Consider the following 27533-nt stretch of genomic DNA (forward strand, 5'->3'; position numbering starts at 1 on the left):
AAAGTCTCAGGGGAATGAGACGCAGCGGGGTAATGCTGTGAATGAATGTTGATGTCGTAAGATCTCATAAGGTCACACATGTGGGTACATGCATCTCCATTGGCTAACTCTCGAAGCACAAACTATAACACTGATATAGACATACGTATACTACCCTAGTTACAAAATTAGAACACGGTTAATCTCCTGGTTATGGTTTGTGCTTTGAGAGTTACAATTATTAGTAGACCTGCGGTTTTCATGTGAATAAGTCTTGTCGTGTCGTGTCGGGTCGTGTGCGATGTCTCACAAATGTAAGAAGGGTAAAACTGTTCATAGTGAAGCGCGGGAAGTAATAGTAAATGTGATAAAAGTGTGTGATGAGGTATAGGGATGCAAAAACTTGGCACTTCCTCTTAATCGTAGCACAGATAGGGTTGCTCACTACACGGGTGTATCCCCTTCCCTTATTAAATCAATCAGGCCACAGTTCTAAAGAGAGAGAAAAAGCAGGTTCTTCCTCACCTGTACCTACTCAAGGAAAACATCGACCAAGACCTAGTGATAGAAACGTAGATATTGATAATTTCGATTTATTTGTTATACGCAGAACTGTATAAGAACACTATAAAGAGAAAAAAATTGTTCCAACTTGTTCGAAATTGTTGCCAGTCATCAGAAAAAAATAAATAAATTTTCCATGGTGTGGTGAAACACTGTCAATTTCTGTCAGATGCGTTTCCAATTCACTGTGAGCTAAAGTAAGGAGATGCACTATCACCTTTATTTTTTAACTTTGCTCTAGAGTACGCCATTAGGAAAGTCCAGGATAACAGAGAGGGCTTGGAATTGAACGGGTTACATCAGCTGCTTGTCTATGCGGATGACGTGAATATGTTAGGAGAAAATCCACAAAAGATTAGGGAAAATACGGGAATTTTACTTGAAGCAAGTAAAGAGATAGGTTTGGAAGTAAATCCCGAAAAGACAAAGTATATGATTATGTCTCGTGACAGGAATATTGTACGAAATGGATATATAAAAATTGGAAATTTATCTTTTGAAGAGGTGGAAAAATTCAAATATTTGGGAGCAACAGTAACAAATATAAATGATACTTGGGAGGAAATTAAACACAAAATAAATATGTGAAATGTCTTTTATTATTCCGTTGAGAAGTTTTTATCATCCAGTCTGCTGTCAAAAAATCTGAAAGTTAGAATTTATAAAACAGTTATATTACCGATTGTTCTTTATGGTTTTCAAACTTGTACTCCTACTTTGAGAGAGGAACATAGGTTAAGGGTGTTTGAGAATAAGGTGCTTAGGAAAATATTTGGGGCTAAAAGGGATGAAGTTACAGGAGAATGAAGAAAGTTACACAACACAGAACTGCACGAATTGTATTCTTCATCTGACATAATTAGGAACATTAAATCCAGACGTTTCAGATGGGCAGGGCAGGTAGCACGTATGGGCGAATCCAGAAATGCGTATAGAGTGTTAGTTGGGAGGCCGAAGGGAAAAATACCTTTGGGAAGTCCGAGACGTAGATGGGAAGATAATATTAAAATGTATTTGAGGGAGGTGAGAGACGATGATAGAGACTGGATTAATCTTGCTCAAGATAGGGACTGATGGCGGGCTTATGTGAGGGCGGCAATGAACGTTCGGGTTCCTTAAAATCTAGTAAGTAAGTAAGTGGTGAAACACTCCGTATGGTGTTGCAAAGGCTAAATTTTAAATGGAAGAAATACAGGTGTAAACGTCAAATTCTAATCGAAAGACCGGACATTGTTAACGGCGTTCGCGATACCTGACTACTATAAAGCATCCTCGTAATGAAGGAAGGTTTTTTTCATATTGTATTATATTATTGTATTATACTGTAATATAGCACTATTTTAATCTCTCCATACAGGAAATAACAAATGCAGAAGAGCGCATGTGTTTTAAACTGACGTTATAACGGTATTATTATCTATCTACTTCGCTCCAATAGATGACTCAATAGTAAGCACATTCCTTTCACGGTTAATCTCCTGGTTGGAGAACAGTATAACCCGATGTCCTCGGCGCGGCGGCTGATAGGTTCGCCCATGCGTTAAAACGGTGCTACTTTGTTCAAATTAGAGATGCGATAAACTGTTCTTTTTAAGAAACAGTTTCGACTGTAACTGTTTCATGAACGAAGCTGTTCCAAAATAACAGTTTCAAAGAAACAGTTTCAGAAGAATATGTTTACAACATCAATGCCAACTGTTCCAAGAGTTCCAACTGTTTCAACCTCTCATCTGCTTCAGGAACATGTTTCAAAGCCCTTGAATCGTCTTTAAATCACCTGTTCAGTGTATTATGACGACGAGAGTCATTTTTCATAGGTACTGTTAAAGAGTACAGTAAATAACTACAATTCAAAATGAATCGATTTTAGTAAAAATAATGAATATAACCCTAGGAGAGTTTAATAATGATAACATTAGCCGATGATATATTTCGCAGTATATTAATAATTAACATTACGTTTGGGCACCATGAATATATTGTCCATCAATGGACACTTAATAATTATTATTAATATCAGATTTATCAGAGAATTTGATTCGTACAATTAAATTGCGCGATCCTACGTAGGCTACTGTTGCACGAAGGCCGTGTGGAACATGGATAATATTATATCTACTTTCGATTGGAGGTCAATGATAGCGCTATACGTGGTCTTTCCAGACAACAAAGAGGAAAACAGTTTAGAAATTGAACTGTTTATCTCTTGGAACCATGTGGGACGTTGAAGTGATCACTGGAGCAGTGCAACACCCTTTGGAATAGTTGGAACAGTTATATCACGAACCTGTTTCGTATCGGAACAGTTTTAATTGTGAAACAGTTTCAAAAAAACTGTTCCAGCTTTTTTTTACTCATCTCTAGTTCAAAATCGTCTCAGAAGTACAAAAGTGTTAGGAGACCACAGACACATACTTGTTATGAGTCTTCTTTCCTTTTCCATAAACCAACTTAATAAACAATGTGTGGTGTTGGGAAATAGTCTTAACGCCATTAGGTTTTTTAGAAGCTTAAAAACGAAAGTCTGTTGCACTACCCGGCCTCCTTCAAGACTAACGAGGACAGTGGGTGAATATGCACACTTTAGCATCACTCTCCCCTCTGTGGGTGGGGCAACTGCCTGTTTATGTAGGAAACACAATTGTGTGTGCTTGGCCAGCAGCTGTTTGCCTTCTTTATGCTTGTATTTCCTCTTTAAATGATAAACCACAACTCCAACGTCCAACGCTAAAGCAAATCACTTAATCCTATGTACCCGACCTTCTTCTATCTTACTTTACATAAAATGAAACACCGTGCTTTGCAAAAAATAATGTTTATGATTCTTTTTGTCTTAAAGTATTGTTGTTCTTTTCAGAAAGTAACGTTTTAAAGGTTAACCTCGAAGATAATCCTCTGCGGTGGCTGAATAGTCAGACCTCCAGACTCTCTCGCAGGCGGCCCGGGTTCGATTCCCGGTGACCTCTGGAATTTTTTTTAATTGAAAAATCCATAGTGACACTTGCGGCAACCAAGGTCGCAGTTGGGGGTTTTCCCGGGGTTCTCCCGTTTTTCCCAAATTAGGAATTTACATCATTCCGTCACCATTTCTCCATTTCGTTATCATTCCATAGCATTCCCCGAACGCCGGCTGGCAATGCAAGAAGGGGGTTGGCCTAGGGACGAGTGGGGTTGCCTACTCGAAACCTGGACCAGAGAACTTTAGTGTGATCGGCCGGTGTGGGTTTGGAAATGCGTCACCAGAGGGCTAGCGCAATAGATATGAACAAGGTCGCAGTGCTTGACCATAGTGTATCCCTCCGTTAAATTCAATTCAATTCAATAACCTCGAAGATACATAACTTCAATGATGTCTGAAAAGCAGCATTTATAGCATATAGTAAACGCTGTGCATTCGAAAAATATTTTCAAGTTACGGTAAGGCTTGTAGATTTCATTGGAAAATTCATAGTAATACTTGTGGTGGACAAAGTCGCAGTTGACGTTTTTCTCGGGGTTCTCCAGTTGGACAGGGCATGGTTGCGCCCCACGGTCAGGTAAGATGCAACAGATAAAAAAGGGTCTCTGTTTTGTGGGCATAGTTGCGCCCCGTTCCCATTAGGTAGAGAAAAGGGGCATAGCATAGTTGCGCTCCGATGAAATAGGTAGAGAAAAAGACATCACGGGAACTCGAGCCTCGTAATCAACCAACCTTATTGATTTCATATTCGATTTAATATTAATTATCGATAGGCTAACGTTAAAATGAACAAAATGAAGTTTGCAGTACTTTATTAACTGTTTTTCTTCTGTTCATGCAGTGATTATCAATAGCCTACCGTAAAAATGAACACCATGAAGTTGGCAGTACTTTATTAACTAACTGGCATATTAAAATGAGTGAGTCGTTGAAATATGGGACCTTAGCAATCTTGATATTTTTATTACCGATTTCCACACCAGCTGTGGCGTATAGTGAGGTTAATTTAAAATGAATGTTATGCTTAGTGACTAGGGTAAAGAATTAATAATTTACAATGGTTTTAAGTTTCGATTTGCAAAACTCTGTACAGTATTTTATGGCAATCGCTTAGGGTGTGCTATGTCCTCTCCATTATGCTACCTGATTTCAATGCAGCTACCACTAGAATATTTGAAAGTAATTTATTTGTTTTATCACAATCACTTTCGCGTGTACTTTGTACATAGGGCGCAATTATGCCATGTCCATTCTGCTACCTGATTTCTTCGGGGCGCAACTATGCCATGCCTAGACCTCCCAATTGACCGCGGGGCGCAACTATGCCACACCGCTCCAGTTTCCCCACGTTAGGCATCAACATCATTCCGGTAACTTCTAGAAATACTTCTTCTCCTAACTCGGTGTCTTTCAAAAACGTTGCTATCTCAGTCACTGTCCTGCTTGAAAAGTCTGACAATCTATAAAGAGCCACTAACTCACTTCGCAAATTTTCGAAATTAAACAAATTTTTGTATAAATAATTGATTAAATGGCGATCTTACTCGTGTTAATTATGTAAGCATGTGCGGCTTACAGCTGTTTCGGTGCTACTTGTCACCATCCTCAGAGCCTAATAGATCTCGGCGCTATCTCAACTTCGCTGCCTGTTGTGTGGGTGCGTTCGTGTGATGAAGAGTTGTGTCAAATAGTGTGTGTGTTTTGAAATTGATCTGTGTGTTGAGAATTTGATTAGGGTGTGTTTCAGTGTGTCGGTATTTTTCATATTGTTCTGGTGTGTTGAGTTTTTGGTTTTGGGTTGTATGTATAGTATTTCCATGTCTGTATTTATATTATTGTATGTGTGGTTAGCATTAGTTATGTGTTCGGCATATGTAGATGTATTGTGTCCTCTGGTTATTGCTTTAATGTGTTCTTTGTATCGAGTTTGGAATGATCTGCCTGTCTGTCCAATGTAGAAACTGTCGCAACTATTGCATGTAAGTTTGTCAACAAACACACCTTCAAAATTTACTAGTTCCCATATACTAAACCTCTGTACAAATTTTCAGGCAATTCTGACATGTCATGGTATTTCGTTGTCCGATTTCATATGAAATAGCCCATATAGCATTGCCACCTATTGGCAACAGTTTTAAACACAAGACACAAGCTTCTAAACATTACAAAAATAAAATATCGATAATATTGAGGTCAAAGAGTCCAAAAAGAGAAGTTCAAGAGAGCATTTAAAGTGGGGTGGGCTAAAGCGTTACTTAACTGTAACTATTAGAAGGTTACAAGATACAACAAAGTAACTGTTACAAATGTTTAAGACATTTTCCTTCACTACTAACGTCGTATTTTAAACTTAATCTAAAAACCCGGAAAATTAGCCAAAATCTAAAAACTCGCCCGGACGAAAAATTTAGCCCTAAAAAAAGAGGGCATGTCCGGGAAAACCAGGAAGTATGGCAACCCTAGTCAGAAGGAATTGGAAAAAAGGAACAAATACTAGTACGTAAATATATATACAAACTTAAAAAGGAAAAACGTTATTATTTTCTAACCTTTATTTTATTACTTACTTGTTGTAAATGTGTATTTATAGTGTCTAAACACATTTTCCTCACTTGCATGACCTGCTGCAGACGTTTGACGTTTATTTTCAGATATAGCATTCTCTATATCACGTAATATCACGTTAGCAGTTGTAATTCTTAAAATTTAACATAAATAAATGTCTATCAGTCGACTCCTTAGCCTAGATTTGTTCATTTTCATTAAAGAAGAAAACTATTTACATCTATACGTATTGATATTATTTCTCAGACAATTTTCTATTTTAATAATTAAGATAAAAAGAAAAATTGTGATGGTAACGTCAGTGCTCTTGACTTTTTAGAATGATGTCGAGTGATGCACTGCATTAAATTTGTATACTCCCCTATGGCGTCTAGCACACTGCAGGTAGAAGAGGGATGTTAGGGAAGGCAAGGTTTGAACGCATGCTATTACTGAAACGAAATTGGAGAACAGCACGTAATAGAATGGGATAATATCGCTGCTCTTCATGATGTTGTAATGCCCAAGAAGAAGAAGAAGAAGAAGAAGAAGAAGAAATAATTGATAAAATTATTATCTTGGATAAAGTAGACCTACGTATAATAGGCTATTATCATTAGATTTAAAAGTTCTATTACAAAGGACTACAAATTTAATAGTAACCCATTAATTCTGAACAACGTTAAAAACTTAAAATAATCGGCTTTAAAAGCTACTGCCTCTTATAAATCATGTTGAAGAAATTATTACTTACAACTGACTCATTCCATGCAAAAAAGTATGCTTTTGAACTATGATGTCTCAAAAGTTAAAAATATTGTAGTAGGTTATTTTGTATGTTCTAAATATGAATTTCACACAAAATTATATTTATATTCTTCATAGACTGACAGCAATCAGCATTCAAAACATTAGTTTAACAAAGAACACGGTTCCATTCATTGAAGTTTTCTTACTATGTAAAAGAAGATGGAAAAGTGATTTCAATGCAATTCGAAAGAGGAGAGCCTTGTTTATAAATTCCCTCAAAATGAAAAAAATGTATAATTTTTTAAGTAGTTACCCGCTGTAAAATAATGTAAATAATATAGAACACAAAATGCAATTCACTTTTACAAACGAAAAAACATGTGTTTAATTATTTGGGGTATATTGATTCCACTATGAAAATTTCATAATACTGACTTAAATAGGCTATCATGTCAGTTTTTAATAAAAATAACTCACCGGAATAAAGGAGCTCAGCAGATAGGCTCTCCCGTGGTACAGAATGTTGTGCGATCAAGGTCAGGGAGACGGACGTTTGAGATTACTCATCGTTATGAAGTCTCGAGAACGCTGCGACCGCCACACATAGCAAGCGATTTTCAACCGTCGGAAAAAAAAATAATAATTTTATTAATTTAATTATTCATAGCTTATTTTAGATAACGTCATAAAATTTGAGAGATGGATTAAGAATAAGATTTTTTTCTACACGAATGAAATTCGCATGAATTTAAATTGGTGCATTGGAATATAAAACTATTTATTTTTTTCACTGAGGTGTTTTTTATGAGCATCCCTTAATATTATTCGAATTAGTCTTTAAGGTATTAAAACGTGGTTGTTCATGTTTACAATCGCATCTCTTTAGTTTCCATAACACTTCATATAGGGTGCCTAGAATATTTCAAATTATGGATAGCATGTAACTGCCACGCATTTTTCAGTCATCCGTATGACTAAAATATTAATGATTTGGCGGTCATACTTGGCAGTTTAACTTATTTTTATAATAATAGTATTATATTGAAAGCCGAAAAAAATTCATGACATCACTGGCATATTCTTAAAATTTTGTATGGAATGACCCAACTACAATCATCCTATCGTCCTTAAGTAACCTCTTTTTTCAATATACAGTATTATAACGCTAATAAAATTACAATAGAGTAAAGAAGTTAGAAATGATTATCCGAAATAACATAAAACTGAAAGTCAAGCTAGTAATTTACACTAAACTGTTTGTTTAGTAGCATGCGTTACTGCTCGCCGTTGACCGAGATGACAGAGGGCATTTAGGATATACGACGATATCAGAGAACGCTTTAATTTATACTGCGTCCGTTGTGCAGCAAGGAAGTTCAGATAAGACAAGAAACTCTTGAAAGTTCAACGTCATAGGGATTTATAGTTAAACTGCATGTTCTGAAATTTACAATGAAACCATGATGATAAATTTTCTTTACAACAACCTAGACAAGATTCCGGTTTTTAGGGTGTTTGCCTAGTCATTAACAGTTCTGCCCTTGTTTCCCCATTAGGAGATAATGTTTCACTCTGCTATGGTATAAATGATAGTGCTTTTGCCTAGAAAGTCAGAGTCCGGGTTCGATTATCTGAAGAGGAGTAAAAATTTATCTCATATTTATAAGGACTATTCCTTATTTTCGTCCCGCGCCGTGGCGCCGCGGTCTAAGGCATCCTGCCTAGGACTCGTGTTACGGAATGCGCGCTGGTTCGAGTCCTCATAGGGGAAGAAATTTTCTCATGAAATTTCGGCCAGTGTATGGGACCGGTGCCCACCCAGCATCGTGATGCACTTGGGGAGCTACGATAGGTAGCGAAATCCGGTTGCGAATGCCAGCTATAACGGCTGGGGGGATCATCGTGCTAACCACACGATACCTCCATTCTGGTTGGATGATCGTCCACCTCTTCTTCGACATGTGGGCGTGAGGCCAGCAGCCGGCTGGTCGGTCTAGGCCCTTCACGGGCTGTAGTGCCACGGATTATTATTATTATTCCTTATTTTCTCAAAGAAAATGAATAGCCACTTTTTAAGCAGGTGGCTTAAGAGGCTCATTAGCTCATTACTTAAGAATGTCAAGTAAAGGCTGGTTCACAATAAACCGAGAACGGAAACGACAACGAGAACGAGAACGGAAATAATGTTAAAATGAATGTATTTAAATATGTCCATTCACAATTAACTGTTGTGAATGCTCACATTTAAATACATTTATATTAACGTTACTTCCGTTCTCGTTCTCGTTGTCGTTTCCGTTCCCGGTTTATTGTGAACCAGCCTTAACTGTTAGGCCTAACAATCTGATGGAGCATGTTCCCAATACGCAAACGTTCAATGTTGACAACTAGGGTTGGAATTTTTATGACTGGAAATATGCATGCAACTTATGCCGGAAAAAATACCAAACTATGACATAAAAATTATTAATTAATTAATTTATTCGTTTATTCACTCATTCATTCATTTATTTATTTAACCTAGTAGAGATAAGGCCATCAGGGTTTCTCTTCCCTTCTACCAGGGGATTACAACTACAATATTAAGAATACGTTTACAATTATAATTACAATTAATATTAAATAAATTTACAAATACAATAAAAATCAAAGTACTAAAAGGTTAACTGATTAATAAAGGCTAGACAGTTTATTGTTGAAGTTAAAAAGAAAGAAAAAAATTATTAATCAAGTAAAAAATTAAACCTACTCTACGCAGTAAGAAAATGCTTGGTAAGTTTGTTTTTGAAGACTACTAAGTTCCCACAGTCCCTGATGTCACTGGGTAGGGTATTCCACAAGCGCGAGAGCGAGATTGTGTATGATGATGAATACGATGATGTCTTATGTGTTGGTATGACTAGTATGCGGCTATTTTGCGTGCGTGTGAAGAGATTATGATATGATAAATAACTGAAACGGGAGGCAAGGTAGGTAGGTATAGCGGTATGAAGGACATGGAAAAGAAGAACAAGGGAATGAAAATTTCTACGTTCGTTAAGCCGTAGCCAGTTTAGAGTTTGGAAGTATGGGGTCAGCGCGACGGACATCGCAGACGAAGCGAACACAAGAATTATGAACACGTTGTAATTTTTGCGACAGGTTGGCATTGAGGTCTGTCAGTAGAAAATCACAGTAATCAAAGTGGGGCATTACTAGTGTTTCCACTAGTATTTTTTTTTAGTGATAGCGGGAGAAATTTTCGAATGCTGTTTAAAGAGTGTAATATGGAAAGCACTTTTTTGATAAAATGAGTTGCTTGGTTATTCCAGTTTAAATATGTATCGAAGTAAACTCCAAGATTTTTAACACAGGAAGGAAAAGAGATTATTGTGTCGTTTAATTTGAATGGAAAATTAGAAACATAATATAAAATAAATTAAATATTTTCCAAGAATTAGTTAAGAAACAATACATTCACCATTCTATAAAATTGTATATTCAATATTAACTCCTTATATTGGTCTTAGCATACTGTTCAGCTAATAAAAATAGAAGAGGGAAAATGCGCAACATCTGCCCGCTGTGTGACTAGTTTTTATAGCTATGTTAACAGGGTCGCTGACTGGTTATGAATTGCTGCCTGGTAACAGCGGGATTGGAACTTCATGAGCGTCGTGTATTTGAGAGCGGTGACGAGGGTGAAGACGAGAACGACCAGCAACAATCTGGCAATATTCCTAACGTTCTTTAACATTCTTTTGTTCTTTGTGTTTTGACAACTTACTGCTGGTGATTCCAATTACAGTGGAACTCCACAAATACACACTCACTCTCGTATACTTCACGATACAAGTTAACAGCGTATTCCGAATCTCACCGGTCCGGTGGCATCAATGACAAAACTGCTGGAAGGATCGATGGCTGTCATGGCGACTGTATAAGTTGTTATCTGTGCTACGCTAGCAAAATTTTGCGAAATTTTCGTACTGCCATCTCGTTCAAAGAAAAGATAGCATAAACAGTTTATTTCTTGAACCAGTAGTAATAACGGGTCCGTTGACATGTTCGCTCATAAGCCATTAACATATTGTTTTTACGTTGTGCTCATAACAAACAATACAGCAGAACACACCGCCATGACACAACAGTGCACGATGTTATTCGTCTGCTATCAGATTCACTGATGGCGGCTGATGGAGACTGTCACCACCTCTGCAACAGTGCGACACCGGTGGAGCATCAATGACGTCATCGGTGGAATTCGGAACACCGCGATGCCATCGGATTGCTCACCGGTGAGATTCGGAATACGCTCTAAGTCAACGCACTCTCCCCTGTGCTGCACAGGGCTGACCAGTTGAACCAGTGCAGTAGTGTGTACACGTTGGCAGCATGGCAGGGAACAAAAAATGTGTACTTATGTTGAAGCAGAAGTTACAAATATTGGAACAGTTTAAAAAGGGTGAATCAAACAGAGCCATCGCTCAAGATTGTGACATTTCGATCAGAATAGTGCATAGGATAAAACAAAATTCATCTAAATACCAGGAATTCTGTAGTGATTATAAGAAGCTTTGTTATTATCAGTTGATTGTAGGATGAAAACACAGCTTATTTTGTGTAATATCCTAAATTTAATCAATAAGGATGATTTATGTTCTCTCTTGAAGGATATACACCATTTTAAAATAATTTAATACACAAACACAACTATTATAAGAAATGCTCAATAAGTTTTTGTAGCATTATTCTCTTCAGCTCTAATCAACAAGAATAATAATAATCCAGATTGCCAGGCGACGATAGAAAAGAACAGATGCGAAAACACATGAATGTGGTGTATAAATAATTGAATGCTCTATCATATTTAAGTATAAAAATATAGGGGTGCCAATTGAAATTTCAAAGTGGGAGCGGTTGGGTATGGGAGGTGAAATCTAAAATGCAATTAAACTTCCACCTCAATATCTAAATTTACGTGCTTTTTGTTAAATTGAATTCCATTTAATTAACTATTATTTAGAGTGGGAAGTTTTGAAATGAAAGCCCTGTATGTAGGAGATACATTTAGAGAGTTTTTCCTCCAGAAGTTTGTTTTATGTTTCAGATGTATCACGTATATTATACTTAATCACGGATTTGTTTTGTTATATATTTTGTATATGGTCGTTGTTCTTGCAATAACTCCTATGTGACATATTTATCTATTTTCAGATTTTTTCTCTATTAAATAACTTAAATAGTGATAAAGCAAATAATAGAATGTCCTATATGTAATTATATTCCCTTCTTTCGAAAATGTAACAAGTCACAATTCCCTATATAGGGCTGCCAAAGAATGAATAAATGTATTTTTTCCTCCTACTGAATAATTGTATATTTTACACATAGGAGTTATTGCAGGAACAACGGCGATATACTACAGTATATTATTTAAAATTATGTACGTTAATTATTTATGTTTCGGTCCGCACGCCATAAAAAACATTGTACAACTCTTATGTTTACCAATGTCCGCAGTACTCCGTAGAAAGTCAGAGTTGGTACCACGTCCCGCACACGGACCATTGGTGTGTCTATTTGTGGAGTACCTTCAAACTTCACTTAGCCACAAAATATTTCTAAGAAAAGAAGATCAAAAATAAATAATCACCAAACGCAAAAAGTCTAGTGTCATTATTCACACAAAAATTGTGAATAATACTTGGAGAATTGTTAACATGATTAGGTTAATTCCAATAGAAGCAAAAAATATGTTCTTATACAATTTTTGGTCCAATATGATTTATGCTAAAATATGGTAAAACATGCATTTATATGATAAATAAAAACCATGTCATCGGGTTCAGAAAAGCTAGAAATGTGTTGATTTTAACTTAATTTGGTAAAAAATCTCGAATAAAATTATGACATATGGTATAAATCCGAGTCCTAGAGATAATAATAATAATAATAATAATAATAATAATAATAATAATAATAATAATAATAATAATAAATTAGGGAAAACACTGAAATTTTACTTCAAGCAAATAGGCTAAAGCGATAGGTTTGCAAGTAAATTACGAATAGACTAAGTATATGATTATTTCTCGTGACCAGAATATTATACGAAATGGAAACATAAAAATTGGAGATTTATCCTTCGAAGAGGTAGAGAAATTCAAATATTTTTTAGCAACAGTAACAAATATAAATGACACTCGGGAGGAAATTAAACGCAGACTAAACATGGGAAATGCGTGTTATTATTCGGTTGAGAAGCTTTTGACATCTAGCCTGGTGTCAAAAAATCTGAAAGTTAGAATTTATAAAACAGTTATATTACCGGTTGTTCTGTATGGTTGTGAAACTTGGACTCTCACTTTAAGAGAGGAACAGAGGGAATAAGGTTCTTAGGAAAATATTTGGGGCTAAGAGGGATGAAGTTACAGGAGAATGGAACAAGTTACACAACGCAGAACTACATGCATTGTATTCTTCACCTGACATAACTAGGAACATTAAATCCAGACGTTTGAGATTGGCAGGACATGTAGCAAGTTTGGGCGAATATAGAAAAGCATATAGAGTGTTAGTTGGGAGGCGGGAGGGAAAATACCTTTGGTGAGGCCGAGACGTAGATGGGAGGATAATATTAAAATGGATATGAGGGAGGTGGGATATGATGATAGAGACTGGATTAACCTTGCTCAGGGTAGGGACCGATGGTGCGACATCTAATTCACCTGTTTCTTCGAATTTTCTCATCATGTTCTTCAGCCCATTAATTGACATGAGACCTCTTCTCAACTCTTTCTGTCGGCGATATTCCCGCAATGCAGCGTTGCTATTGCTGTCATTCTGGTAAAACAACTTCACTAGCAGTGCACGGTCTCTCTTCTCAATAGCCATTGCGTTTCACAACCTTCTAAATTTTCGACGAACATTCACTTGAACACGCGTCACCAAGCAACAGGGAACTGACACAATAATGCAACCGGGAGAACATCTGACGTCAGAGTTATAGACAACTGCACGTTTTGACTGCTTACAGCACCATATTTACACCTGCTGGCGAGACTTGGAACTAATTTTTTTGGCATAATTCGCGAGCGCATTTATTAATTAGCATATCTACTATCATTAGAGTCCGTGCTGTGCCACGCTGAACACCGTCAGTTTAATTATAACCATCTTGTATGTAACTTACATTTCCCCTCTTTTTTTTCCAGATTTGATTTCCTTGCTCTTGGAGCCAAGAGCATCGATGTCAGAGACTACTGTGCCAATAAACAAAGATGAGAAAGCGTACACAGGTCATATAATATACTGTATGAAGAGTCCACTGCAAGAATGATGGATGTCACTTTCTTGTCGAATTTTAAATTTTAAATTCTTAAATGCCTCCCATTGGAGGTAGCCCAGAAGGACTCAGTATACTCTCCTACATGAATTTCACAATATTAAATGTTTACATAAATTTGTTGACAGAAAATTAAAATAAACATATATGAATTACGAAGGAAAAGAAATTAAACAAAGTGAATATGATGACTCAGAATTTGGCAAAAGCGTTTCAAAACTGAAGTTATGACGTCAGTAGTGTCTGTGGTAGTTCAAAAGTCTTCCTGATGCTTTCAAAGAACTTGGGAATCACACCACGAGCTCCAATAAGAAGACCAATCACCTCAATGTCTTCAAGCTGGTATTTTGCTTTCAAGTAATCAACTGTTGGCAGATAAATGTTGATCTTTTCTTGATTGACATCCTCCGGCTGGCTACTCCCCGTTTCAATCCTTATGGTAGGATCAATTATATAACCTTTCTTGGTAGTCTGGGAATACGCTATGATGTCAATACGTCTAGAGGAGCCATTAGTAGCAAGGCAAAAATCTTCCTCTTCTACTGTCCAAGACTTTTTTCAAAGCAGTTGCAATTAAGGATCGAACATGATGATGTCTGGCATTTCGAAGGAGTAAACCTCTGTTACACTGACCTTGGACGTGGGCAAGGGTTTGAGTCTCCGGGCATCCATGTCTGCACCGGGATCCGTCCAAAGAGCGACTAGGTACTCCTCTAACTGCTGCTAAATTGGCGTTCATTTTAAGGCAGGTTACCCATTCAGATGTAGATAGTCCAGACTTATTAAAAATCCAGGCATTGGCTTTAGGTACTTGGCTGTACAGTTCTACACCTCTGCCTCTTCCAGGCATTACTTTCCAAGATTCGAATTCTGTATTTCTTAATTCCACTCTTAATTTCCTAGTCACAGATTTACGAAGTTCAACTGGACAAGGAAGACTTAGATGATGACTAAAACTGCCAGTGCATAGCTTAAGACATATAGAATGTACATAGAGAGTTATATGGCATTAACACTGATAGTTATTGTCCAGTAATGGTCGGAAAATCACAGTTAAGCTTTGAGCGCTAAGCAATTCAAACTTTCAATTCCTTCTCCTGCAAAATGTATTCCAAATGGCATCCATCATTCTTGCAGTGGACTCTTCAAATAATAACCATGAAAGAGAATTCTGTTGGCTTAAAAAATCAATATCATTATATACAAAGTGAACAGTATGTAATGTTATTAATTTCAGAGAGTTATTTTTTTAGATAATTCAAACAAAAATGTTTAATACAATTTCACTCATTTTTGCTTCCCTTGCGAAATAAAAATTATTTTACATGAAATGTTTCATGTAGAACATTTTTTATCTCTGAGAGTCCAAGTTTCATAACCGTACAGAACAACCGGTAATATAATTGTTTTGTAAATTTTAACTTTCAGGTTTTTTGAGAGCAGACAATAGAAATAATATTACAATCAATAATAAACATATGTACAGGAGGTACTTAAAATAGTTACATCAGGCCTCACTGAGGAATTTGGTTACTGGCCGCTACTGTGTCATATTCAGAATCTGCAAACGCTAAAGTTACAGATTGGTATATAACTGGACTATAGCAACCGAAGAGGAAATATAAAATATAAAAGTAATTTTATCCTCTGTAAAGGCCCTGAAGAAGCATGAGAATTATGGAGGTAATAGAGAAAGAGCTTCTGCTTTCTTGCCGCCATACACTAGAATGAGGTGGCGTGATCTAAAGAACGCTCCGACCGTCTTTTTGCTCTCGAAAAATATTCGCTACTCAACCTGGGGCAAGCAGAAATACACTGCACTGAATTTTCGTCAAATGAGATAAACATTGAAATAAGCTAATATAAAACCAATTTTTATTTCCGAATGACTAGCAATAGAATATATGAATAAAAGTTATTTCTTATTCTGCAAGCGTACTACACCAATTTGAAAGTCTAATGGAATTCCTTTACGAGCTGAAAGGTGTAAGAGATTTATTAACTTCTTAGCTATCAAATATCGGAGAGAATGACGGTACATCGTGAATGCAGCAGTCCATTACGTGAGAAGATTTTATATAACAGGTTTAATTCAGTGCATTAATTAAGCATGTTCGTTTTCATAAAGTTTGAAATTCAAAATGTTCATAAATGTATTACACATGAATGATTTTTTGAAAATAAACGTTACTCATAAGGTTCACAAACACGTGCTTAAGTTCTAAGTTGGAATTAAAGAAAAACTACACACATTTACTTTATTTATGTGTAAGGGATAAAAATATATATCACTCATAATAGCATATGAAAATTAGAAAAATTACTCTAAACCAATCGTAATGAAGCAATTTTTACAATTTAATCCAATTCACTGTGACGAAACCTAGATGATATTTGTTAAAAATTCAACATTGCATTCCACGAGCAAAACCGGAAATACTGTATATTACCATTGATTTATAATAAACAGACAGTGTATGAGGGATGTCTTAAGGAAAAGTGAAGTTATTTCGTATCAGAGTATATGGCACGTGCAGCGTCGTCCGTCTTTTATCTACCTGGCGAATACAGCAGCGTACAGAACGAAGGAACCCCGGTCCGTTCATAGTAATATTGCAACGCAATGTGTGCAGTTCTGTTATCCTGCTCAAGTATTTAGTAAGCGTTGAATAGTGTTGAGCTGATCCATTCATAATGTCGAAGGCAAAACGTTCAATTCGCTCAGAGATACGATGTGAAATTAAGTATGGGAGTGACATTTTATGTGTTAACGAAGACGATATCGTGTGTAATGTATGTAAAATTGAAATAAAAACCAGAACAACTCAGGCTATAGAGAAACATTGCAACAGTACGTAGCACAGGAAATGCGTTGAAGTGAAATCTGAAGAAACTATCCACATCATCATCATCATGATCATCATTATCATAATCATCATCATCATTTAGTTGTGCAGGAAACGTTTTGCAAAGACATGTGCAACATGATACTCAGTGCAAATATTTCTCAAAAGAAATTGAGTGATCCCCATTTTAGAGGTTTTCTTCAGAAATTCTCTCGATACAAAAAGTGTTTAAGCGAAGGCGAAGACGATTCAGTTTCGACAACTTACGAGAATATATCGTCGTTTACTGGAACGCTAGTAATCGCATCAATGATAACGAGGTATGTGCTACAGTACTTCATTTTTCTTTTCCTTCTGACTGTACGGAGATACAGTAGCATGTTGACGTCGTCTGTTTACGTTTAAAACCTGTTGAGCCAATGGTCTGAATGAAAAAAAAAAAATGTAACATACAATAAATGTGCACCTACATTCAATGATAAGTCATCCCTCAACCACTGTCTAATAATAACATACCAGTAGGCTACATTAAACCGAGGATTACACGTCAAACGAATTCAGAAAAGTTAAAACAACCGTCATAATATTTTTTACACACTTTAAATTTTTAGTTCCGGAGCTTGCAGAAAATTTTTTGCTTGGTTACTTAACAACGCTGTATAAACTATTTAGTTATTAATTTTGCGTCGATGGGATTGGTGATACCGAGATGATATTTGGCGAGGAAGCCGAGGATTCACCATAGATTACTTGACATTTGCCTTACGGTTGGGTGAAATCGCGGGGAAAAAACCCAACCAGGTAATCAGTCCAAGCGGGAATCGAACCCGTATCCGAGCACAACTCCGGATCGACAGGCAAGCGTCTTAACCGACTGAGCTACGCCGATGGCTCAGATGATGTTCTGGAGGAAATTTGTTATGTCGATGGTGTGGAAGTGATGTTTCACACACTTGATGCAGTGAAAGCTTCTGGAGCACAGATGGTCGATCTCTCGAGAACAAGTATATTCCGTCAGAAGATGACTTGCTGTTTGTGTAAAGTTCCCTGAACAGTTGCAGACTGGCGAGGGAATTATTTTCATTTTGTACAGGTAAGAACAGAAGCAGTCATGGTTGGTTAGGAACCGAGTTGTCATGTGGTTTGGCCATACAGATAAGGAAAGTCGATGGTAGATGTGGGAATCTAGAAACAGTCAACGGATATACCACAAATTCATTCGGTACTGCTAATGTATTAATTAATTCTTTCTTCCCAGCAGATATCACTGATAGCCCTTCTCAAGAACAGCTTCGACATGAATCTCTCACTCCAGACGACTTCCTATTCGATCAAGAAGAAGTTGACCACATCAAAAAAAAAAAAAAAAGCTCCAGGAATTGACAGCATCTCTGCAAATATTTTAAAGCAAATGCATTTGAAAAACCCAACACTCTTTACTAAATTGTTCAATAAATGTTTAAAAGTTGGAACTTTTCCACACTTGTGGAAAATTACAATCGTGAAAGTAATACCAAAACCATGAATTATAGAAAAAAATAGCATAGTAAATATTCATAAACCTTTTGAAAGTATATATGAGATATTTCATAAAATGAATGCATAGAAATGTTTGTCTACGTCTTGTGAATGTAACCCAAAAAAGGAAGCTTAAAAATTGAGATGTTCTGCTAAAAATTTGGGTTTAAAAATCTTTCTATAAAATAAAAATTCCAAATTTGAATTTTGTTAGTCTTTTACATAGTAAACTTGATCTCAAAATTTGGTTAAAATGATTAGGAAAATAGTCATTTTAGTGGACTGTCCTCTTATCCAAGAAAAGTAAATGTTTCCCAAAGAAGATGTGGCACCGGTAAATACAATAATGACTAGGGAGCGGATTTTTATGTGCTAAAAATTTTAAATATATTTATTTTTATGTGCTAAAAAGTACGAAAATATTTGCTAAAAATAAAAAATATATATTTTCTTAAATATGACAAGAATACCTTACTTAGCTTGGAAAAAAAATGTTACTAGGTACTCACCAACCACACTTGAGTGCTAGTAGTTGGCCGAGAATTGCAATGAACAACAAAGGTCATCTCCAAATTGTCCATCACAAATGCATGCCGATTATCTCTGAACGACTTATACAGTGAAAACGATCTTTCCACATCACAGGACGTCAGACGTGCATATTTAAAGAGAGGAATGTTACAAACACAAATACCGTCAGTTTCACCTACAGGCACACCCTCCAATACTTGAGCAACTTTACAAATTTTTTTTTATCCACTGTTTTTCCCAAACACATTCTGGAATTTGTCCCTTATTATTTGTACTTCTGAATCTGGTAGCGAGTCTAGTTTAATTTCCACGGCACGCACCTCCCTAACTGTTTCAGACAACAGGTTTTTGGATGTTTCGAGTTTTTTATGGTGTCACACAAAAAGCTTAGATTTGCTAATAGGAAAGTCAAATCGTTTTTTAAACAACCATCTTTCAGTATATCTTGAAAGATATCGATTAACGTAGCCCGATAACAGGAAATCACAACAAGACGTATTGCCTTACTACATGGACATGAGGGAGAGGCGAGAGATTTGTTTAAATTAAATAATGTTCATACCAGAGCTCTTATCTGTTGGGTTTCACAAACAAAGCGTGGAATGAAATCATCTTCAGCAACAATAAACATTCCTAATTATATGTTGCAAGATCTCTCCTCTTTGTCCATGTTAATTTATTCTCTAATAATAACACTGATATATGCTGCCTAGCAGTTCTCAGAATTTGACGCGATACTATTACGAAAATGGATCACGGATACACCACACAGCGCTTAGAAACACGAAGCAACCAAGAATTCTTAAAAAAGATAACGTACTTCTGAGTGACATAATTGATTTAGTTTTAAAATGTTTAAAAGTTCGTGTAAAAATTATTTAAGTAAAAAAACTCCAAGATTTAGGTGTTTATAATAAATTTCCTGAAAATATGTATTTAAATAATTTTTTGTGAAAATACGTGTTTTTATGTGAAATAAAATTCGGGGTTTAAACTTGAAACTTCATGTTCGGAACTTTTAACTTTGTTAATTGTGTTTTATCACACGGAAAAATAATATTTAATTACATAGAAATCCGCTCCTTAATAATGACAATATAAACGTTCAATTTACGCATTTCCGAAAAATGTATTTTGTTAAAATTTGCAAATATTATCACATTTTATTCACATCTATCTTCTCCTAATTCAATAATAATAGTATATTAATCTAAATGTCCTTTCATAGTAAGATGAAAATAAAATTCATATATGTTCCTCTTGCATGTGCATTTTAAGTCCCAGAATAGAAGTCGCAATGTTTCTTCCGGAAAAATGTAGTAACACAGCTTTGAATAACTCGAAATAAAACAAATTTAAGATTTTTCGGAATTTGTCACTATGAATCATGGTGAGAAGAGACTCGAACAGAAGATAAAATCGATGCGAAAGGTATAAGTTACATATAAATGTTATAGGCCTATTATTTACGACTTTATAAGGAAAACTCTTAACAAAAGTAAGCCATGAAATTAATTCGTAGCAAATATAAAAGGTTATAAAATTATTTTAACCGAACCCAATATTTATAGAAATATTGTTTCTCTTATATAAACTACATAATAAAAGGCTGACCTATAAATTATAAATATGATTTCTATATATGATCTTTCTAACGGAGATTATACGGATAGATTTGTTTTCAAAATAACTGGATATTTGTATACTGAAACCCACATTGCGTGAAATTTTGAAGATGAAAAGAAAACAGTGAACCCAAAATAGTGTTACCGTATGATGAAACAGATCACAAAAACAAATAAGAAATAATAGAAAAGCTTAAACAAATACCAGTTAATCGTATAGTAAAACATGCAGCTATATTGCGTTGTATTTGCTGTTTTATATTCCATATAAAATATTCCAGTAAATGGAATATTTTATTTCGTCCGAAAGAGCCAGCAGATATTTTAAATAAAGTTCACATTCTATTCCACCGACTACCAACATACTTATTATAACAGTGGATGTAATATTCAACGATTGAATAGAAGGCTTCATTGCAGTAGCCTATATTGAAGTATCCAAAATTGCAAATTGACTAGCAGTCCAGATTCGGACTAAAATAGCTTCCCGAACTCTTTAACACATGATGACCTCAGATTAAAAGTAAATAAACAAGGCAATTTATCTACTATAGCTGATACGCTTTGATATTTTTTACTTATAAAGCGATATTATAGGGCACAAACGTTTCAATAAAACCGATAGATTGTATTATATTCGTAAATCCTAGTGATGGTGTATAGAAATCAAAGCACAATGCACATAGTTTTATAAATCAACAAAGTAACAATACATACACACATAAGTGTTCTGCCCATTGGTAGGTCTTTTCTGCAAACTCAGCATTCTCCAATATTTCCTATTTTCTGCCATCCTCTTAGTCTCCGCATATATGTCGTCTATCATCTGATATCTTCTTCTGCATCGACCTCTTCTCCCGTTAACCATTTCTTCCACTGCATCCTTCAGTAGACAGTTTTTTTCTCAGCCAGTGATCCAATCAATTATTATTCCTTTTTCTATTTCTAATCAGTTTCAGCATCAAACTTTCTTCACCAACTCTTTCTAACACAGCTTCATTTCTTATTCTGTCTGTCCACTTTATACGCTCCATTCTTCTCCATATCCACATTTCAAATGGGTCTGTTCGTTTCTCTTCATTTCGTCGTAATGTCCATGTTTCTGGTCCATACAAGGCAACACTCCACACAAATCGACAAATGAATATGTTTACAAACAGAATTAGAGTTATAGACTCTGCTGTCGCCGCAAAATAATGAGAAAGCGATAGGAAATACAATAGCTAAACAAGAGAATTTTTTTCACCAGGTTATTTAACGACGCTTAATCTACTAAGAGGTAAAAAGGAGTTATTGAGTTACCAATATTTAAGGTACGAATTTTTTTATGCAAAGACGAAAATACTTATGTTAAAATAATATAGCTAGACTAATTTTAGGTTAACTAGTAAAATATACAGAGGAACATTTTCCAATTTTATAAAATGTTCATTACTTCTATTGCGTTTTGGTTGCTAAAGTTGGGATAACATACGTAAATTTAAAACTAAATAAACAGCTAACTATGTAATTTAATTTATTCATTAATATTTTATACATAAGTACTGAAAACATGCAACAATTTTTACTCACTCCTCATCTTCAATTGCTTGCCATTCCCTAAGTACAAGAGTTGAAATACGTAAGTAAACACGAGTTTTTCAAATCTTTATTCAGATTTAATCCAGGTTTATGGTTTAGTGATTTTGGTTAACTTTTTCAATAAAGCTTTGTTATACTGGAGAATGCTTATGTAGTCCTCTGTAACGTCATCTACAGATGGAGCGAAGAAGTGTACCGAGTATATGTGCTAATATATGGTAATATTTAATATAATTCCAAAACATACATATGCTATACATTACATAACGTTTTTCAACGATAACGTGGGTATGAGACTTTCTGGTTTTATTTTATCTGAAAAAATAATCATTCTCTTATTTGTCTCAACTTCATTGTTAATGTCTCTATTGTTATTATTGCAGATAATGCAAAAAGGATCTTAAACTAACTTATTTTCTATTTTTTTTTTAATTTCATTCAGTATGGACGTAGCGTATGTGCGTTATGAAAGACGGGTGTTCGATTCGAAGGTAATGCTTGAAGATTATTAACATCTAGGACTACTTAGTGTACAAGACAGGGAAAACTATCGGAAGGAAATAATAAGCATACAATCATAGTGTAATATATGAAGGGCTCACAACCAGAGTGGACCAAGTCCACCAGTGAACAGTTTGTGGATTAATACAATCTCGGACGAAGAAACCTTAGATCTATTCATTGCCATAACAAAGTCCGTAACTCATGTTACTCCACAGAGGGCAGAATTTCCTATGGAAGGTGAAGGTTGCTAAGCGTGAGCCAGGAGCTTTAAAGGCTGGTTCACAATAAACCGGGAACGGTAACAACAACGAGAACGAGAACGGAAATAATGTTAACATAAATATATTTAAATGTGAGCGTTCACGATAGTTAATTCTGAATGCTCACATTTAAATACATTTATTTTAACAATATTTCCGTTCTCGTTCCCGTTGTCGTTTTCGTTCCAGGTTTATTGTGAACCGGCCTTTAGACTCATTATCTGAGAACTATTCCAGATGGACTTGGTCCACTCTGGTTGTGAACCCCTCATATATTCCACAAATATTTTTGTCTTATAGTCTACATATTCTTTTTGAATTGCTTCTTTCTCTTCTACTTTTCATTGATTCATATTTATTCCACTCTAATATGTATTCTTACCTAACTTGTACATGTTATTTCTTTTTCATAACCTACGTTTATTACATCTCTTTTTCTTCATTTGTCTTACGTTTCAATCCCAATTTACTTTTTTTTTATTCATTTCAATTTTTCTTCTTCGTTTCATGTTTTTCATTTCTCTCTCCTCTTCTTTTCTTTCGTCCTTCGTTTCTTTCTTCCTTTCTTCTTTAATTTATTCTTGCTTTCTTCTTCTCCATTTTTATTTTTTTTCCTTATTCCCTTTCTTCTTTGGATCTTCATTCTTTCCTTTTCTCTCAGTCCAATCTTTCTTTTTCGTATTTATTTTGTATTTCACTTTTTTTTTACCCTGTTTTTAGTTTTTTTTCAAAGCATACTCTTAATATCACGATTTTTTCAGCACGCAAGTCAGTGAAGTTAACGTAATATGTACGCATTATCGATTTTGAACTCTTCAACCTGTAAAAATTTAACGGGAATGAAATATTACACATTATTAAGTTACAGTCCCGCCAACCCTCTGGAGATCTCTTCGTCACACATCACGATAAGATATATAGGCCAGTGTGAGAATTCGATAATAAAAGTGGCCGCACAACCTTGACCCCTATCGATTTCGGTTCACACTTCAAGATCAATTGAACATATTTCACTGACCTCGCTTCTCTATTTTATATCAAGACATCTAGTGAAAACCAACTTTCTTAGTGTAGTAAGTAAATTGGTATTTTTTCAACCTAAGTACACAAACAATAGCATTATCGTAATTAATTTATTCCTGTCTCTGAAATGTAGAATTATATATTTTAATTTAAGGTATAAAACATTTTACTTTCTCCATTTCTCGGTTTAGGTTCCATGGCCTAATGAAATATAGCTAATGGAAATATGATTATTGTAGGCCTACATTATAAGTTTGATGCGAGTCGTTCTTTGAAGCAAATGATTACTTGACTTTGTTCGGACAAAACAGTCATTTAAAGCCGATGAGGTATAATGGAATCAGAATAATGTAGGATCAGAGCCATGAGGAAGAGAAGAGAAACAGATGAATTCAGAGAAACTTTGTTTCAAAATCTCTCAATTCATAAAATTTCTGACAATCTTTCTGCTGTCGATTTTTTGACTGACTGATCTAAAATCGCCGTGTAAGCTACAATAGAAACCGTTGACTTTCGATTCTACAGAGGGTGCCAAACAATGTATACACTCTTTCAATGACTACAACGTTAAGAATTATTATAATACAAAGAACTTTCAAAATTAAACATAATGTGAACCAATGTAGAAACCGGTCATTTATTGAAAGTGTTCAAATTGTTGGCCATTGTGGTCCAGGCACAGCAGATAACGCTGACCGATGGAATCCAAAACGTTCATAATCATTTTTATTGGTATTTGGGCACATTCTCTTTCAATGACTGCTCTCAACTCAACGATTGTAGCTGGTTTTGTGCTATAAACATTATGCTTGACATGTCCCCACAGAAAAAAATCTATCACAGTCAAATCCGGTAAGCGAGGCGAGTACTCCGTACTAGCTCTTCGTTCTATCCATCTGTTCTGCAGTTGGCCGTTGAGATAGCCCCTCACGTCGCGTGATAGTGGGGAGGTGCTCCATCCTGCTGGAAGTACCATTCTTAATTCCTAAACATCTCTTCGATGCATGGCATGGCGGATTTCTTTAGCAGGTTGAGGTAAATTGCACCAGTCACGGCACCATAAAAAAAAGAAAGGTCCAATTAAATCAAATGCTGACAAACCACACCACACTGTAACTCCTGGTAAGTTCACATGGTGTTCCACTGTCACATGAGGATTGTTAGCTGCCCAGTAGGTGCAATTGTGACGATTAATTGAGCCATTTAACTTAAACGTGGCCTCATCACTCCAAACAATATTGTATGGAAATTGATTGTCCTCCGCATATTTTGCTTGGTACCACTCACAAAATTCAATTCTTCGGTCATGATCATCTTCAGTGAGAGATGGACTAATCTAGGAATAAAACTTTTCCATTGAGCACGCTTCAAAACGCGATGGACGCTACATTTTGAAAGTCCTGTCTCACGAGCTGCTTGCCGAACAGATTTTCTAGGAGATTGCTGAAACCTTTCGATGACTTCTCTTTCTCTTGTGCGGCTGATAGATGTTCGTGGTCTTCCGGAATTGTTCTTATGGACATTCTGAACAGTTCCTTCATCTTCAAACGTATCTCGCAAACGAGTAATTGTGAGTCGCGTTGGTGAATCTCGTTGAAACTCCATTCTACCGTCTTTCCACTTCACTCATGTTCTCAGTCTTCCAGTAGCACTTTAGAATGAATTTTCTTTCCTCAAAGTTTAGTCTGACTTCAGCCATTATTTTAAGAGGTCACACTTGAAAAAATATTAAAAAGTGAGTTAGTTATGAGCTATTAAAGAGTGTATACATTTTTTTGGCATCCTCTGTATTTTGTTTTCAGAATGCATTACAAACATATTCATTTTTTACTCCTTATTTATTTCTTATAAATATAGAAGCACATCACTGCCGAATTATTTTATATTTTCGATATTTGGTTATAGTCATACTATTTAAATTATAATTACAAAAGGGCTCACAGGTTTATTAAATTTTCGTTGTTTGCTTTTAGTTAAATTTGTTATACCTGTAATTAAATCAATTTAATTTAGTACGACTCTAGCAGTACTAAGTCACTCTAAGCAGTTCCCTCCTCCCATGCTGAATCTAACTGACTGGTCCTATCATTCCAGAAAATCAGTTTCGATTGCCTACACCGGAATGATATTAATTGTGGTAAACAATTTATAAATAATAAGGTTTGATTTTTATCTTTAGGATATAAATTAGTTAAGGGGAACATAAGAAATGTGACACAAAATATAAAACACCTGCAGATGCAATGTAGGCTAAGAAGCAAACATTCTGATGGGGGTAGATAAAACATTTATTTTCTTTCTTCCACCATGTTAATAATGTCAAAACAAGTGCTTGCACAAATTTTGGCCACTCGAACGCAACTACGAGGGCCGTAAAAAGTAAGTTTCCTTGAAAGAAAGAAAACATAATTTCATTGAAAAAAAATATTGGAACAGATAAAACACTTTTGAGCTACTTTTCAACATATTCTCTACTGAAATTGAGACATTTGTCATACCATGGGATCGACAGAGAGATGCAGACGGCTGTCGCACATTGGTTCCAATCCCAGGCGGTAGGACACAGGGCTGTGAAAGTTGATCCCACGGTACGACAGATGTCTCAATTCCAGTGGGGAATATGTTGAAAAATATCTCAACAATTGCTGTACCTGTTCAATAAATCTTTCCGTGAAATTGTGTTTTTTTCTGTAAACTGTCTCAGGAAAACTTATTTTTTGCAGCCCTGCTAATTGCGTTCGAGTGGTCGAAATTTGTATAAGTACTTGTTTTGACATTGTTAACATGTAGGAAGAAAAAAAAATAACTTTTTTATCTGCCCCCATGAGAATGTTTGCTTGTAAGCAGTGAATAATAACAGAAAAATGAGGTCCTACGGAATTAACTATAATTATGTCTTGGGCTACACTGCATTATATATTACATGTACCTGTTCCGTTATGCTTAATATTTTATTTCCAAAGTTCACCCAGTCTTGTAAAGTAGTGGCAAAAAAAAAACCGGACCGACCCTTGTAGCTGATTTCAGAGCCTTGTTGACACCAGAGCCACGATAGACTGGTAACTCAGACTTTTGTGGTTCGAATCCTGCCTGGGAAGGAAACTTATTTTTATTCCTTATTCAAATTTATTCCCGATACTTTTCGATTGCAGCGATATTTTACTGCTTAACTTATTATTACCAGAACATGAATTTTACCAGCTTATTTTCTAAAGGCTTTAGAAATGAGCTACGTCAGCAGTCGAAACTACAACAATTTCAATAGATTACTCGCTATCTTATAAATGCGCAGTGGCTCATTTCGGGGACTTTGATTATTCCGTCGGTCCGGTTTTTTTTTTTTTTTTTGCTACTACTGTACAATAAGTATTCCTAGACGTTATTACTTTTCAAGCATTACCTTCGAAGCGTACAGCGTTATCCATAACCCACATGTCCAACGCCAAATAAACAAATAAGGCAGTGTTTAACATACACCATACGATGAAATTACTATGAATTTAGGCCAACTTCTTTCATAAT

General features: G+C 35.6%; 1 protein-coding gene and 1 long non-coding RNA gene across 2 annotated transcripts in view; one reads left to right on the forward strand and one right to left on the reverse strand.

Annotated features, from left to right (window-relative positions):
* LOC138691223 (neurotrimin-like) overlaps positions 1-27533 on the reverse strand; it is a 1545609-nt gene that overhangs the window by 1180499 nt on the left and 337577 nt on the right. The window lies entirely within an intron of this gene.
* Positions 1-27533, forward strand: part of LOC138691224 (uncharacterized) — a 463286-nt gene that overhangs the window by 64111 nt on the left and 371642 nt on the right. The window lies entirely within an intron of this gene.

This window comes from Periplaneta americana, chromosome 16 (genome assembly GCF_040183065.1).
Source record: "Periplaneta americana isolate PAMFEO1 chromosome 16, P.americana_PAMFEO1_priV1, whole genome shotgun sequence".
In the NCBI taxonomy this organism is placed as follows: domain Eukaryota; kingdom Metazoa; phylum Arthropoda; class Insecta; order Blattodea; family Blattidae; genus Periplaneta; species Periplaneta americana.